This window comes from Podarcis filfolensis (assembly GCF_964270895.1).
Source record: "Podarcis filfolensis genome assembly, chromosome: 3".
Classification (NCBI taxonomy): domain Eukaryota; kingdom Metazoa; phylum Chordata; class Lepidosauria; order Squamata; family Lacertidae; genus Podarcis; species Podarcis filfolensis.
Window position 1 is genome coordinate 7323657 of NC_139606.1, and position 16430 is coordinate 7340086.

Genomic DNA, 16430 nt, shown 5'->3' on the forward strand with positions numbered 1-16430 from the left:
ACAATTATCCATGCTCTATTAACCTCAGGATTGGTTTGCTGTAATGTACCCTATGTGGAGCTGCCCTTAAAACTGGCCCAGAATCTGCAGCAGTTAAGCGTCTTATTGGAGCAATGACTCCCATGAGGATGTAACACTGCTTCTAAAAGAACAGCACTACCTGCCAATTTGCCACTGGGCCAGGTTTTGGTGTTGACATAAGCTTCTAAACAACTTGGGACCAGTTTCCCTGAGGGAACACATCCTGTATCGTTAAGATGTTCAGATGAAGCTCTCCTTGCCGTGTGGCAGTCTGTTGAAGTCCAACATCGTGCTAAGATGATTGTTACATCAGGGCAAGGATCTTATTCGCTTTTCCTCTCCTGTGTGCTGGTCCAAGCCCACCCCAGAGCCAATTGCCGAGGCATGAGGGCATAGGTGGAGGAGAGGAAGGAAAGCCCTACTGAACTTCTGCTGACAGGACACATTTATTGGACTAGTTGTCCACATCTTCAGGCCTTGAAAACTGAACGTTATCAAATAAAATGCAACTAGTCAGTGCCTTCAATAAATTCCCTGATTAATTTGTATTACTCTTAGTATTCAGATTATGACAGATTTAAGTCCTCAAAGTATCGAGGAAATGTGCCACTGTAGCAAATTGGTACAATAGGAGTAATGATCACAAGATTCATGTAGAGCCCTGATCCAGTGCTTTGGGAAACAGCCCCCCTCAGTTCAAGGTGCTGCAAAGGATGATCAATTCAGTCCAGGATCCACCAGACTCCGTTTAGTTTCTCCTCGCTCCATCCACCATAAAGAAATTTTAACTTTTTTCCCTTTCATAAAAGTGGATGAATTTTGCAGACATACTAGCTCCTCTAAAGTGTATTTGTTGTTGTTGTTTAGTCGTTTAGTCATGTCCGACTCTTCGTGACCCTATGGACCAGAGCATGCCAGACACTCCTGTCTTCCACTGCCTCCTGCAGTTTGGTCAAACTCATGCTGGTAGCTTCGAGAACACTGTCCAACCATCTTGTCCTCTGTCGTCCCCTTCTCCTTGTGCCCTCCATCTTTCCCAGCATCAGGGTCTTTTCCAGGGGGTCTTCTCTTCTCATGAGGTGGCCAAAGTATTGGAACCTCAGCTTCATGATCTGTCCTTCCAGTGAGCACTCAGGGATGATTTCCTTCAGAATGGAGAGGTTTGATCTTCTTGCAGTCCATGGGACTCTCAAGAGTTTCCTCCAGCACCAGAATTCAAAAGCATCAATTTTTCAGCTATCAGCCTTTTTTATGGTCCAGCTCTCACTTCCATACATCACTACTGGGGAAACTACTACTGAGAAACCATACTTTAATTATATGGACCTTTGTTGGCAAGGTGATGTCTCTGCTTTTTAAGATGTATATAGTGTGTATATATATATATATATATATATATGTATATATATATATATATATACACACTATATATATATACACTATATATATATACACACACACACTATATATATAGAGAGAGTGTGTATATATAGTGTATCATATATATAGTATATATAGTGTTCATAGCTGACCAAATGAAAGGCAACTAAGTCTAGAGATTGATTGATTGATTGATTGATTGATTGATTGATTATTGTAATGGACGCCTTTAATTTATATGAAGTGTGTGTTTGTGTTGCAAAATTGGAAGGAATTTTCAGGCAACTTCAGCTCTTTATCGAGGGCATGAAGCCTGACAAATTTCAGGAAAGCTCCAGAGGTTTTCTTCTGGAGGCAGCAGTTATCATTTGTGGGTGGGTGAAAAGAGACTCACTTAATGTGTCATTAAAGTTGATTTTGATGTGGAAAGAATGAAAAAGTATTCACCTTCCAGATACACTCGTTCCTTCTGAATACAAGCTATAACTGTCAATCATGAAGGGGCTCCCTTGCCCCTCCCCATCTGGACAGCTTTCTTGAACTAGAGACATAGGTATTGAATTTGCAAAGCTGTTCTCCCTACCGCTCCTCCCCCTCCTATTTATTTAACTAAGAGACATAGTTGTGCTTTAATAGATAACTGCATCATTTTAAAGGCCTGGCACACTGAGGGGCCTGAAGCATTTCTGGGGTCCCTACTTTGTGCAGCCTTGCAAATATCCTGCTTTAGTCCCTTTGAGACACCTCACTCCTTCCTAATTTGATGCGCACCCAAAAGGTCCTACTGGCCCAGCTGGCAAAAGGCCCTGAGCCACTTGGAAAAACTGCTGTGGGCGACACTGAGAAGACTCAATTGTGGTGGAGAAAAAAATGCTTCACCACCACACAGAGTAAGGTCCATAATGAGCTCTTACTTCTACTCATTTGTACTCATCACAAATCTTTCTCCACTTGCATTCTAGCCTGCTCCCAAAGAAATAATAGAACGGATTCCAATTTCAGTGGCAATTAGACATAAGCTAATCATTAATTCCCCATTTTCTCGTCTTGAGGTAGGAGAGATGGGTGAGGAATCTGGTGAGCCATTGATCCAAAGCAGAAACACCTGATGCAATCTGCTCAGCCTGGTGCACAGATTGGGACAAGGGTCTGTTCCAAAATCCATATAATTGCCAGAGACCCACACTCTTGCGGATTTGCATGAGAGGTGGTCTGAGGGCTGCCTGCCCGACTACACTTGCTGATTTTTAAAAAGCAATTTCAATATAGCAAATACTCCTGCAAGTGAAAGGTCTTTATGCTGTCACTCTCAAAGGGAATTCTATGTATTTTATGTACATTTTATGTATTTTACGTTCAATTTCCCCTTAGAGTAGCAGGGTAAATTGAATGTAAAATATGGAAAGTGTACATAAAATAAATACATTTCCCCCTGAGAATGATGACACATCATCAGGACTTATCACTTGCAGAGGGATGTGCTGCCCCAAACACCAGCAACTGAAATTACTTTATTTAAAAGTACAACAGACAGCCCTTGGATCACCTCAGACGTACTTTATTTAAAAATCTGTGCAGATTTTTAAGGAAACAACAACAACAATTTATTCATCTCCTTCTACACAGTCATCTCAGAGCAATGGACAATAAAATGGACAATAATTGCCCCCTTTAAAAAATGGCATAGAAGTAGGACAGAAATAACTTTAGTCTCATCCCATTACAGAAGAAGCTGGCATTAAGCAAGCCTGGAGTAAATTAAACCAACATAAATACACCAGATCCAAACTCCATTCAGGAGTGATGGCTGAGCTGGCCTAATCCTGGCAAAGGAAAAACAAGCCTCTAAAACAGTGTTTGAGTTACACCATCCATTTTACTAGTTTAACTTATGTTAGGATGCCAGGTCACAGGACCAAGCAAAACAGGCATAGGAACAGCCTAGGTTCCAGCTCCCAGTCCTGGCCACTAACACCCAAATGCCCCTTTTTCTCCCGCTTGGACTACTGTCAGTCAGTCAAGTTTATTGCTTATAGCCGAAGGCTGCTGCAATGTATACAATGCCATTCAATAAAATATATACTAGGTAAAGGGTAAAGGGGACCCCTGACCACTAGGTCCAGTCGTGGCCAACTCTGGGGTTGCGGCTCTCATCTCGCTTTATTGGCCGAGGGAGCCGGCATACAGCTTCCGGGTCATGTGGCCAGCATGACTAAGCCACTTCTGGCGAACCAGAGCAGCACACGGAAACGCCGTTTACCTTCCCACCAGAGTGGTACCTATTTATCTACTTGCACTTTAACGTTCTTTTGAACTGCTAGGTTGGCAGGAGCTGGGACCGAGCAACGGGAGCTCACCCCGTCACGGGGATTCGAACCGCCGACCTTCTGATCGGCAAGTCCTAAGCTCTGAGGTTTAACCCACAGCACCACCCGCATCCCAAAATATATACTAATTTGATACAAAAACATTTACATTGTCAAAACATGACCTAATCTGCTTGGACTACTGCAATGCACTCTACCTTTGAAGGTGACTCGGAAACAACAACTAATGCAGAATGCGGCAGCTAGACTGGTGACTGGGAGCAGCTGCCGAGATTATATAACACCGGTCCTGAAAGACCTACAATGGCTCCCAGTACGTTTCCGAGCACAATTCAAAGTGTTGGTCCTGACCTTTAAAGCCCTAAACGGCCTCAGCCCAGTATACCTGAAGGAGTGTCTCCACCTCCGTTGTTTAGCCCGAACACTGAGGTCCAGCGCCGAGGGCCTTCTGGCAGTTCCCTCATTGCAAGAAGCGAAGTTAAAGGGAACCAGGCAGAGGGCCTTCTCGGTAGTGGCTCCCGCCCTGTGGAATACCCTCCCACCAAATGTCAAAGAAAAAAACAACTACCAGACTTTTAGGAGACATCTGAAGGCAGCCCTGTTTAGAGAAGGACTATTGTATTTTAATATTTTGTTGGAAGCTGCCCAGAGTGGCTGGGGAAACCCAGCAGGATGGGCGGGGTACAAAAAATAAATTTAGTATTATTAGTGTTCATTTCTTTTGCCACCTTAAGATCCACTGGATTCAGCTCAGTTGGAATGGGGAATATGGAAGTTTAAGAAGGCAGAGGCTTGTTGCATCAGGAAAGCAACCTTTCCCATTCCAGCAAATATTGCTATAGAATTCCTCCCTAACCATTCTTAACACCCACAGAGATGTTAATCAGGATGGACTTCACCTAACTCAGCTGAGCCCATCCAGGTACTTACTACAACACAAGGCCAGACAGGGGGGAGAATTAGAGTACTGCCATCAAGGGTGGAACATTGCCATTTCCCACTGAACATCAAATGGGCTCAGGCAGTTTGCATCTGAAGTTGCTGCTGTTTTGACCACCCTGTTGTCTGGCAGTCTCCCTGACCAAAGGCGTCTCTATTGGAAGATCCCCAGATGAGAGGGCAAAAACCGTCCACAAATCCATCAGCAGTCCTACTTCTGTTAGATTCAAACATTAAATGGCAGGTGAATTTGCTGTCTTACATAGTAGCATCCATAAAGGTAAAGGTATTGGGACCCCTGACCATTAGGTCCAGTCGTGAACAATTCTGGGGTTGCGGCGCTCATCTCGCTTTATTGGCCGAGGGAGCCGGCGTACAGCTTCCGGGTCATGTGGCCAGCATGACTAAGCCACTTCTGGCGAACCAGAGCAGCGCACGGAAACGCCGTTTACCTTCTTGCCGGAGCGGTACCTATTTATCTACTTGCACTTTGACGTGCTTTCGAACTGCTAGGTTGGCAGGAGCAGGGACTGAGCAACGGGAGCTCACCCTGTCGCGGGGATTTGAACTGCCAACCTTCTGATCGGCAAGTCCTAGGCTCTGTGGTTTACGTTAGAAATAACTTCTTATGTTCCAGGGGTGGGGAACCAAATGTTGTTGAACTCCAACTCCCGTAAGTTACTAGCTGACATGGCCAACGGACAGGGAGTTGGAATCTAGAAACATCTGGTGGTCTGCAGGTTCCCCCACTCTGTTTCCATCATGTATGACTCTTCCGTGCCAAGATATATTTTAACAGCACCTTAGCATTTGCAAGGATGGCACGGCTTGCTGGGACAAAGTGGTCCAGCGGAACGTCAGGAGGAGTGGATCCTTGACAAACAGCTAGCACAAATATGCCAGTGTTTTCTTCTTCTTAAGCCTTTGCTTGGAGTTGCTATTGTTGTTGTTGTGTTGTATATCATCTCCCTGGGAATGTAACTCTCTGAAAACCTGCTTTCCAAGTTTCAGCTTTTAGCACAGTGAGGTTACGCTGATCCCCAGCTGTGCACAAAGCAGATAATGTCATATAAGAAGCACACCGACAGTGCTGTAGACTGCCAGTGTCTTAGTAGTGTTGATGCTTAGCAGTGCTTATCATGTGGCGCTGAGTGCAAAATCAAGGGATGACTTCCACGTAAGTCGTAAATTAACTGGTTCACACCAGTGTGGTATCAATTGACACCAGACCACTCTATGGTCTACCACGAGAGATTTCGATAACATTTTGAGGGCAAAATCATGCAGATCCCTGCTGAAATTTTATGCCCCAATTAGTGCAGATCTATTAGAGGTTCCTGGAGCATCAGCTACTTACAGCTGGATCAGTTTCGGCTCTTGATGACATGGACAGGACACTATGAGGCAAACTATGTGCCCACTCAGCCTCCACCCATCAAGGTTAGTGAAATTAAGTAGGAGATAACGGGCTGGATAAGTTCCAAGGAGTGATTAATGCTCTGTGTTTCATAGGAGAGGTTCTGCTGCTGGGTGCTGGCCTGCTGGTGCTGACCCACAACAGGGCCTTCTCAGTAATGGCCCCCTCCTGATGCCCTCATACCTATCCCTCATTTTTAGCATTTAGGTGGAATTTTTAAACATTCCCGTCTAGCTAGGCATTTGGTGGCGGAAATATATTGTTTCTGGCAACTTTCAAATTAGTTTGCTATGAGGATATTTGGTGGTTTTAACCACCTTTATTTTGTTTTTGCTGTTCTGTTGTTCCATGAAGAAGAAGAAGAAAGATTCACCTAATTTAGCCACATCTGTGGAAGCCCTGCACTAGGACATTTGCCACAGTGTGAGATCGAACAACAACAACAATTCTAACAGCAACAGCAACGTTGAATAGGCCACCTCAGATCAAACACTGGATCGAGCTTTCATTATCTCCTCATGTTTTACACCTTCAGCTTCCATTCATCCAGTGTAACGAAATCAAATTACTTACATGCATGTGTGAACCACGTCTTGTTAATGGCACCAACCAGTCAAATTTAGAGATTTGATTACCTCTGCAATTGAAATCAAAGGAATTTTGCAGTACTTCGCATTGGATGGATCATATCCATTGTATGCTTTTATCCTACGGTTTTCCAAGAAAGCTTCACGTTTTCATTTCATTCTCAGCCGATTAATCCTGACATTTTTAGAGGGCCCCTGACCCCTTTCACTTAATTGGTCTAATCTTTAGTTGCAATGAAACTAGAAGTCTCTGTTTATTAGGCTTCTGGTGAGTTAAAAGAATACTCTTTTGCTGGCATTGCTTCTTGGCTAAAACATTTTCCCGTCAGTATTTTTCATATGCTCAGCAACATCTGCAGGATGTGAAAAGCAAAGAAACAAACCAGATGTTGCAGAAGGTAGCGACACTAAAAGAAACAGATTTTTTGTCCATCATCTGCCTTTATATGTTGGTTACTTCAACCGCCGAGAGAGAAAGAGAGAGAGAGAGAGAGAGAGAGTTGTGGGAGAGGAATAGAGAAAGAAAAGGAGAGGGCTCATCTAAACTCTGAAAACATGAGATTCATAATGCTTTATAAAAACTGACACATATTCTCTTTAAAGCCAAATTTCCTTTAGCAATTTAGGGGGAGGGGAATAGATTAAGGAAATGTGGATGTTTATCACAACCATCAACGTTTATTCATTTAGGTAATTATCACTTAATTAGGCTGTCAAAGGGCAGGGGAGACTTCAGCACTGACAAACCCAACACCAGAAAAAGTCCACCACTTCTCTGCTGCAAAGGATTTGTCTCCTCCTTGATATTTCTCTGCCAAGCTTTTTGTAAAATGACGATTTGATGGGGAGTGGAGATCAAAAATTACGCAACTGAAATCCATCAGTCATAGTTCACACTTTCAAGAAGTCTCTGCCTGGTACAAGAGTGCCCCCCAAAGCAAGCAATCCGTAAAACCTTGAAACAGAACACCCTCGAAGCAAATCTTGGACTGCACAAAGTTCCAGGCTGCCTTTCATATGCGAAGTAGCTATTTTAAGAGCCACTTGCCAGATTAAAAGATGCATTACAGGCTGCTGAAGAGCAGGCACGGCTCTGAAGGGAAGATGAGAGCCTCAACTGGATGTTGAAAATTTTCCAGCAATTTTAGCTCATACTGAAGGAATTTCGCAGACGGATCATGAAAACCACACACAATCCCTACCCCCAACCCTGGAGGACTCTGGGAACGCCAAAGGAACAAAGTATAACTAGATTAATATATAAATCTTATTAACTCAAAAGCAGCCAAATATAGTCATTTGTTATCAAAGACGTTGAATCATATTACAAATTGCAACATTTGGGTCCCACAGGCACCCTGCCAAGTTGAAGGCCTAATTAAGGCGGCTGGAAAAAAGAATAGTGTCCTAATTAGTTTAATTACAGTATGATGAATTATCAGACTAATTCTTAAAAACAATGTGCAATTAGCCTTTTTGAGTTCATAGCCCTGCTTTGCAAAGTAGGAAATGAAGTAGAGTGTAATTGTCTCCAAGCACAAATGCTTGTATTTTAGATCACTTAAAAGGAAGGGGCAAGGGAATGAAGGAGGGGATCTTTATTTTGCTCTTTACATTGTCTCAAATGCTTCAGTTGTGGGGCTCAAGACCCAGCCAAGTTCATCATCCTTCCAAAAACAAGCAAGCAGAAAGTCAGCCCATCTCTTCTACGTTCCATTGCTTGGCGCAGCCATTTCTGCCATGCTGCCAGATCTGAAGCGCTGCTGCAACATAGTGGTCAACTGTCCCTTATTTGGCGGGAAAGTCCCTTATCCCAGTGCTGTGTCCCACTGTTGTCCCTTATTGATGATGTCCCTTAAATTTCCCGGGTTTCAAAGGAAGCAGCTCCTCTCCCTCCCTCCCTGCCGGCCAGGGAGGCAGGAGGCTCCAACTGTGTTGCTTGGCTGCGTTGCTCACCCAATAAGGAGTCTAAGAACAACTGGGTGGTGGAGCTTGGACGCCTTGTGCCAATCAAATCGGCCATGTTGCCTGGGGACTCACCTTTGCTCAGCGCTTCCCAGCGGAGAGGTGATGGTGGTTTTCCTTGCTGCATCCCCTTTGCCGGGTTGCTGCCCTGTGGGAACCACCACTTGGAGCTTCGTTTGGCTGCTGGCTGGGCTTTCTGCCTTTGGCTTGGAGGGGCTCAGAAGCTGAACATACCTGTGCTCTGAAAATCCCTTATTTTGGCTGCTGATCCCTTATTTTCGAGGCTGCTGGTCCCTTATTTTCAAATCTGTAAGTTGACAGCTGTGTGCTGCAAAGTCCCCACTGGAATCAGCAGAGCAACAGGGCTCATGTTCTACCTGCCACATTGCACCTGGCCTCACAGCATATGATAGAGACAAGTTTTGTATGTTTTGTTTTTTAAAAAAGAAAGAAAAAGAAAAAACACAATCTAATTCATAATTTCAGGATTTTTTTTTATAAATGTGCAGCACTGACTGGAATAACCTCCTGCTAGCAGCCAGATCATTAGGTAACACCGGCCACTGTATTCTGCAGCAGACTTTCAGCATTTTAAGCACTTGGTGGTTTTTGTTCCCTCACCCACTGTCTCTGAGGGAGCCAGATGTAACGCATCAGTGGCACTCCCTAGAAAATCAGTGGCAGGATCTCTAGCAGAAGCGACACCTAAACATTAACTGACACAGGAAATCTTTTGCAGATATTCATTCCCAGGGGTGTTTGGTCGCTGGACTTCCTGTGATTCTGAGTCTGTTCTAACTAGCAGTCTGCAAGCGTGACAGAAAGGCTGCCCATATCAGCCGTGTGGGAATCCCTTGCAGACAACTGCAGTGCCTGGAGACAGGCAGACAGGTCAGGTCTCCCCAGCAGAGGAGGAATGGCCACTGGGAGGAGAAAAGAGAGAAGAAACGCCATGGCGCATTTGCACCAGAGAAACCAGACGCCTTCATCTGCCCCAGCTGCAACAAAACATGTCTCTCCCGTAAGGGTCTCTATGGGCCATAGCAGGCACTGTAACTCTCCAATGGTTGAACTTTGCCCCTGACGACACGGCACGCTCTTCCATTGTCTCCTGAGACAAATGGATGCTAACCAACCAACTATTAGTGAAAGGATTGGCTGACTTGCTGTGAGGGCTGAGGTCATTTGGCACATTACATCTGAAGCTGTTCTGGCTCAAATGCCTCCAACTTCTGGTCAGCCCAGTCATATTGTTATCCATAGATTCCTCCCAGCAACAGAGTTCATAGCTCCCGTCCTATCTAGATAGTTGGTGAGCCCAGAGCAGCATAATAATAATAATAATAACAATAACAATAACAATAACAATAACAATAACAATAACAATAATAATAATAATAATAATAATAATAATAATAATAATATTCTGGGCAGCTTCCAACAAAAGGTTAGAAGGCATCAAACTAGGGTTGGGGGAGAAATTCATTCAGTTGGCTTTTTTCTTTTCTTTTTTACATTTATGTAACTTGTACGCTGCTTTTTATTTCAAGAAATATTTGTGTGATTCTACCCAAACTGGCCTTCCTGAACCAATTCACAAACTGAAACACGGCTAGTTCCTGACATTCGCACTTCGTTCAGTTTTTGTGATGAAAATATGTTTATCATAAAGCGTATATGAAGGGAAAGTATGCTAAAATGTGCGTATTAGTAAAAAATAATGTACAGAAATGCATTATATTTTTGCAAAAAAGCAGCATATAATAGGAGAAATTAACCTTTTGATGAAACTATGCAGTGCTGTGTTAAGACTCATGTTGGGTGCACTCACAATATGTGTCTGCATACTGCAACGACACATTTGCATCATGGTTTATGCAAGGAGTACCCAACATGTGTTGGAATAAACCCTATCAAACTGTGTGCTCCAGTTTTCTATCCTGCTTGTATATAAGATTATTTGTTTTTGAATTTTTATGCCTTACCTGCAGAAGGCCTACAAGACAACAATAAAAACAGCAAATTGTAAACAGATAAACCTAAAGAGATAAATAATAATTATACTTAACATCTGGTACAACGCTTCTAGGTGTGATCCTCAGAACAACCCTGAAAGGTAGTTCAGAATGGTTCTTATCCTACATATAGAGAAGACCTGAAAAAAGGTCTGAATGGGATACTCACTAACGTAGGTTAAACATACAGGTATGTCAACAGGGGGTACACTTTAAATGCTTGATTAAAAATTGAAAAAAATGCAGAATGTTTTGTTTTAAAATTTAGAGATCCCTCTAAAAGCTTGCTTTATATACCTGCATCCATGCGTTTTTACCCAACTTCACCAATGTTTGGATTGTCATTGTCTTATCCAGACTCTGAAAACTGACCGCCTTCTAGCAGCACCAAGAGGCCTAACAAAACTTGTCTGGCTGTATAAAGGTAAAGGTAAAGGGACCCCTGACCATTAGGTCCAGTCGTGGCCAACTCTGGGGTTGCGGTGCTCATCTCGCTTTATTGGCCAAGGGAGCCGGCATACAGCTTCCGGGTCATGTGGCCAGCATGACTAAGCCGCTTCTGGCAAACCAGAGCAGCGCACAGAAATGCCGTTTACCTTCCCGCCGGAGCGGTACCTATTTATCTACTTGCACTGGTGTGCTTTCGAACTGCTAGGTTGGCAGGAGCAGGGATCGAGCAACGGGAGCTCACCCTGTCGCAGGGATTCGAACCACTGACCTTCTGATTGGGAAGCCCTAGGCTCTGTGGTTTAGACTACAGTGCCACCTGTGTCCTGTCTGTATAGCTCTTCATAATTTCCCCACATAACTGCCCCTCTGGAGCAATGGCCACACATAAAAATTACCTGGAATTTCTCTGGATGGTGCTGGTTAAATTGGTCCAGCAGAGATAACGCCTGGGGGGAAAAATTACAGGTAGCAATGCCATGCGTAGAGATGCTCATTTAAATGAACCTGGTGACAGGGAATCGTCTACTGTACAGGGAAGAGGACTGCTGCTTCCCAAGCAGTAAAAAAGGTTAACCTAAAGCAGCAGGTACAGAGATAACCGGAGCTCATCATTAAAGAAATTCAGTTATTTTGTCAATTTTACTTATTTACAGGCCAGAAGATTAATGAGTTCAGAGACAACAGAGACAGTAATTAGGTTTCAAAAACATGCTATGGCACAATCAATCATTGCTTGGAAGTGTAATGACATTAGGATAGAGCCCAGCCATTATTAGCAAGTGATCAGCAAAGACTGAGAACGGGCACTTCGGGGCTCTGTTTTGTTTCAAAAACAAAGTAACAAGCGGAAGAGGATGCTTACATCCAAGGCACGACATCTTTGGTCCCTTGCACCATGTTGTGCTTGGGAAATTCTCAAAGGAGAAATTAACAGCTTATATTTTACATTAAAGAAAGAGGCTATATGGGGGGGGGGAGAGAGCTGCAGCAATAGCCTCACAGGAGCAGAGTCACTGAGATATAAGATACATTTTTAAAAATGTAAGTGCTTGCTTTTGCCCGCCCCTCCCTCTCTTTTTGTTGGCCTCAGGATGTTGACCAGGTTTGAATCCAGATCCCTGTTTTTAATGGTGACACTTCCTTCCTTCCTTCCTTCCTTCCTTCCTTCCTTCCTTCCTTTCTTTCTTCTTTTCTTCAGATCTGAAGAAGTGTGCATGTACACAAAAACTTAGTTGGTCTCTAAGGTGCTACTGGGAAGGGACGCGGGTGGCGCTGTGGGTTGAACCACAGAGCCTAGGGCTTGCCGATCAGAAGGTTGGCGGTTCGAATCCCCATGATGGGGTGAGCTCCCGTTGCTCGGTCCCTGCTCCTGCCAACCTAGCAGTTCGAAAGCACATCCAAGTGCAAGTAGATAGACAGGTACTGCTCTGGCCACATGACCCGGAAGCTGTACACCGGCTCCCTCAGCCAATAAAGCGAGATGAGCGCCGCAACCCCAGAGTCAGCCATGACTGGACCTAATGGTCAGGGGTCCCTTTACCTTTACCTAAGGTGCTACTGGACAATTTTTTGATTTTTTTATTTATTTATTTCGACTGCGTCAGACCAACACGGCTACCTGTTTGAATGACAATATCCATCAACTTTGGCCTCTTCAAATATTTTAGGGCAGGCAGCGGCTAAGCAACCACATGCCCAAGGAGTTGGCTACTATAGTTTCTGGGCTGCCTCTTAGGCATTGCAGCAAACAAAAGGCAGCCAGTTCCTGATCAGACCACTTTAGCCTTAAAAGGTAAATATAAAGGGACCCCTGACCGTTAAGTCCAATCATGGACAACTCTGGGGTTGCAGTGCTCATCTCGCTTTATTGACCGAGGGAGCCAGCATTTGTCCGCAGACAGCTTCCGGATCATGTGGCCGGCATGACTAAGCCACTTCTGGTGAACCAGAGCAGTGCACAGAAACATCATTTACCTTCCCGCCGGAGCGGTACCTATTTATCTACTTGCACTTTGACGTTTAGACCACAGTGCCACCCGCTGTTATGTACTGAAGTTCTCACCCTGGGCCAGCAGGGGGATACTTTAGATAGTTATGCAAATGAAGGATCGAAAGTGACATTCAGTGATTGGATAGTTTTAGAAAGTTCTTACAGTAACGTTGTACTGGAGCTCTATATAAGCAGGCTGACTGAGCCCTTCAGTTCAGTTCTGTCCTGGCCTGTGAATAAACAAGAGCTGTTTGAAGAATCGCTGTGTCGTCTGATATGTTCACCCACAACTTAACACCCGCATTCCAGCATTTATCCTTAGGTCCTCCTTGAAAAACAAAACAAAGGAAGCTTTGCTTCTCTTGGACAACATAAACTCTGCACATGCTTATCCATTCAACTCAAGGTGCTAGAATTTATTAAAATAAAAACATCTTTTTAAAAGTATGCTGGGGGGGTTACAATCAAGTGGTGTATGAAATAAATAAATGTGTTTATTTTATGAAATAAATAATCATAGGCAGTGCTATTTTTCTAGAAAAAAAGGGTTGTGGTTCGAGGACCCGACCCCCGCAGTGTGAAATGAATACACAAGGACACGTGATGTAAGGTTAATGGGCAAGGAAAGGCCACAACTTTATTGATTACAGCAGTGAAAAGGTATTGGCTTAGGCATTAGATCTCTAAAACAAGTGGGTTTATTCACCAGTAGGTGGAGCCTGTTGATGCTAATCCAACTATAGGCTCTCCCCTGATGTCACCGAGGGTCGTGCTATGGCCTCCCGCCAAGCAGGCATCGGACAGAATACACGACCGCCAGATTCCTTTAACGGAATACCCAAAAATTGAAGGCATAGGCGATGGCCACACCTAGCCCTTCGACACACCACAACACATTATTCCAATGCCTAACCTACCCACCAATACCACAAAAGTTGTGACGATTGCTACGAGGTAGGCGAAAAAACCAAAAAGCCTAATGCCAAATGGAAAAACTCCTACCAGGCCCCCTGGACAACCAGGGCGACCAACCTAAGGTCCATAGCAAGGCCAATGACCTAAGCCCTAACTCAAGGGAGTGGAGGGTGGGTGACTCGCAACGAGACGATGGCGAAGAATGAGGCCGGGGAAAGGCTGGCGCTGCAGCAAAAGGCTGCTGAACACGCCCCCTCTGAGGCACCTGGTTGGGTGCCTGCAGGTGGAGGCAGGGGGCTGACGCCCCCTGCTAGGGGCGGTGCTCGGGCTCCCACCCACAACCACTCCCCTCTCTTCCAGGGAGGAGAGTCTTTGCCAGAAGTCACCACAAACACCTCCCTCATTCTCTTAGAATGGCAATAGCATAGTGCTTACCTGAGAGGTGCCAGAATGGAGTTCTGGTGAGTTCCAGCTGAAAAAAAGCCCTGAACATAGGGAAAATTTTATGTTTTTGTTTTTAAATATATTAAACCTTATGAAAGAAATAGGTTGTATCCAACGAAGTCACAGGGGACCTCCACCTGTGCAATGAGGCCTTCTCTTCCTCTGTGCCCCACTCCCATGTCCTCCCCAAATCCATTTTATTTTATTTTTTTATAAGATATTTATTAGAGTTTTCCATTTTATACAAACAAAGAAAAAAGAATTAAAAAGAAAAAATAATAAAAGCACATAAATTTCATAACTTATTTTTCAATAACATATTTCCCTGACCTCCTCGTGCCTCCCCTTCTTGTATTCCAGTTCAAATTGTTTATCAGCAAATCCTTATCTCATAGCATTACAGCTAAAAACCCCTTATTTTCTATCCATCTTCTTAAATTATTGTAACTTATATACAAAGAAAAAAGAACTATTTTTTCATATTCTTTTGTACCATTACAGCTAGTAACCACTTAATTTCAATCCAACATCACTCAATATTCCTTAATATTACAGTATTTTTGCAAATAGTCTTTGAATTTCTTCCATTCTTCTTCTGCCGACTCTTCTCCCTGGTCATGGATTCTGCCAGTCAATTCTGCCAATCCCATAAAGTCAATCAACTTCGTCTGCCATTCTTCCAGAGTGGGTAGATCTCCCCAAATCCATTTTAGAGGTTTCCACAACCTTCAGGAGCAGATGGGATCAGTGAGGCACATTAGAAATAAATAAATAACATAAGATTAAATATGAATTTAGGGTACTGTGTGCGATATGACGTTGAATCAAGCATGATATTCCATGATGAAGTTCAAAGTGGGGGGTTAGTTAATATTACTGAAGGGTACTGCCATACAGAATGGCAGGCACAATTGCAACATCTTTTAAACAAATCAATCTGTTCTGGTAAGAAGCCAGCACAACATAGAACCAATCAAAGTTTTGTAAACTGAATTAGCAGTTGCAAGAATGGACCCAAGCATTCCAGGCATTAAATACTGGACAAATGACCCAGCTACTTTTGGAAAAAAAGAAAACAATCCTTAAAAATGTAGGAAAAGAAATAAGCAACGAAAGTACAACAAAGTGAGAAAATAGACAGGCAAACCAGTCAATATAATCAATTGTGGTAACAGCAGTTGCCAATGCAATTACATTTTATATGATCAATGCATCCTTTTGTTAGGCAAGGAAGGGCAATAGACAATTTCCCTCTCGGAGTCAGACGGGTACAATTATGCTTCTACCAAAGGCTGCTAAATGCTAAGTAGAGCAAGTGAAAAGCCTGGTGCTTGTTGTTTAGGAGCTAGAAACATTTGATACTTCATGTTTTCCTAACGATATGCCTTTCTGGCTGTCAATGTTATACTGTCCAACTTTTCGAGCACCAAAACCGGAATGCAAATTAGGGACGCGTTCCTGGATGAGTCACATGACCCACGCCACACTCTCAACGTGAAAAAAGCACTTTTTGGGCACTGCACAAGATCATGGCTCACAAAAAGTGCTTTTTCAGGGTGAGAGCACCATGTGAGAGCACCCAAAATGGTAGCTACGATGTCCCATTTTTTATGTCCCATTTTTTCCAGAGCACTTGGGAAGTATGTAATGTATATTCCACAGTTACTGGTCATGTTCCTTGGTTTGGGGATTTTTTTTGTGCTTTGCAAACCTCAGAGCTCCTGGAAAATGCTGAAACCTCTCTCTAGAGGCTTAATTTAGGCAATAATTCTGATGGAAGAAGGACCAAAGTGGGGGAAGGGCTGGACAGACCATCTAGCCCAGGAGCTCAAGCTCAAAGGGGCCCTCTAATTTAGACACTTGTCAATTTGGGGGCATTGAGTAACTTTCACAGCTTATAACACCGGTCTTGAAAGACCTACACTGGCTCCCAGTATGTTTCCGAGCACAATTCAAATTGTTGGTGCTGACCTTTAAAGC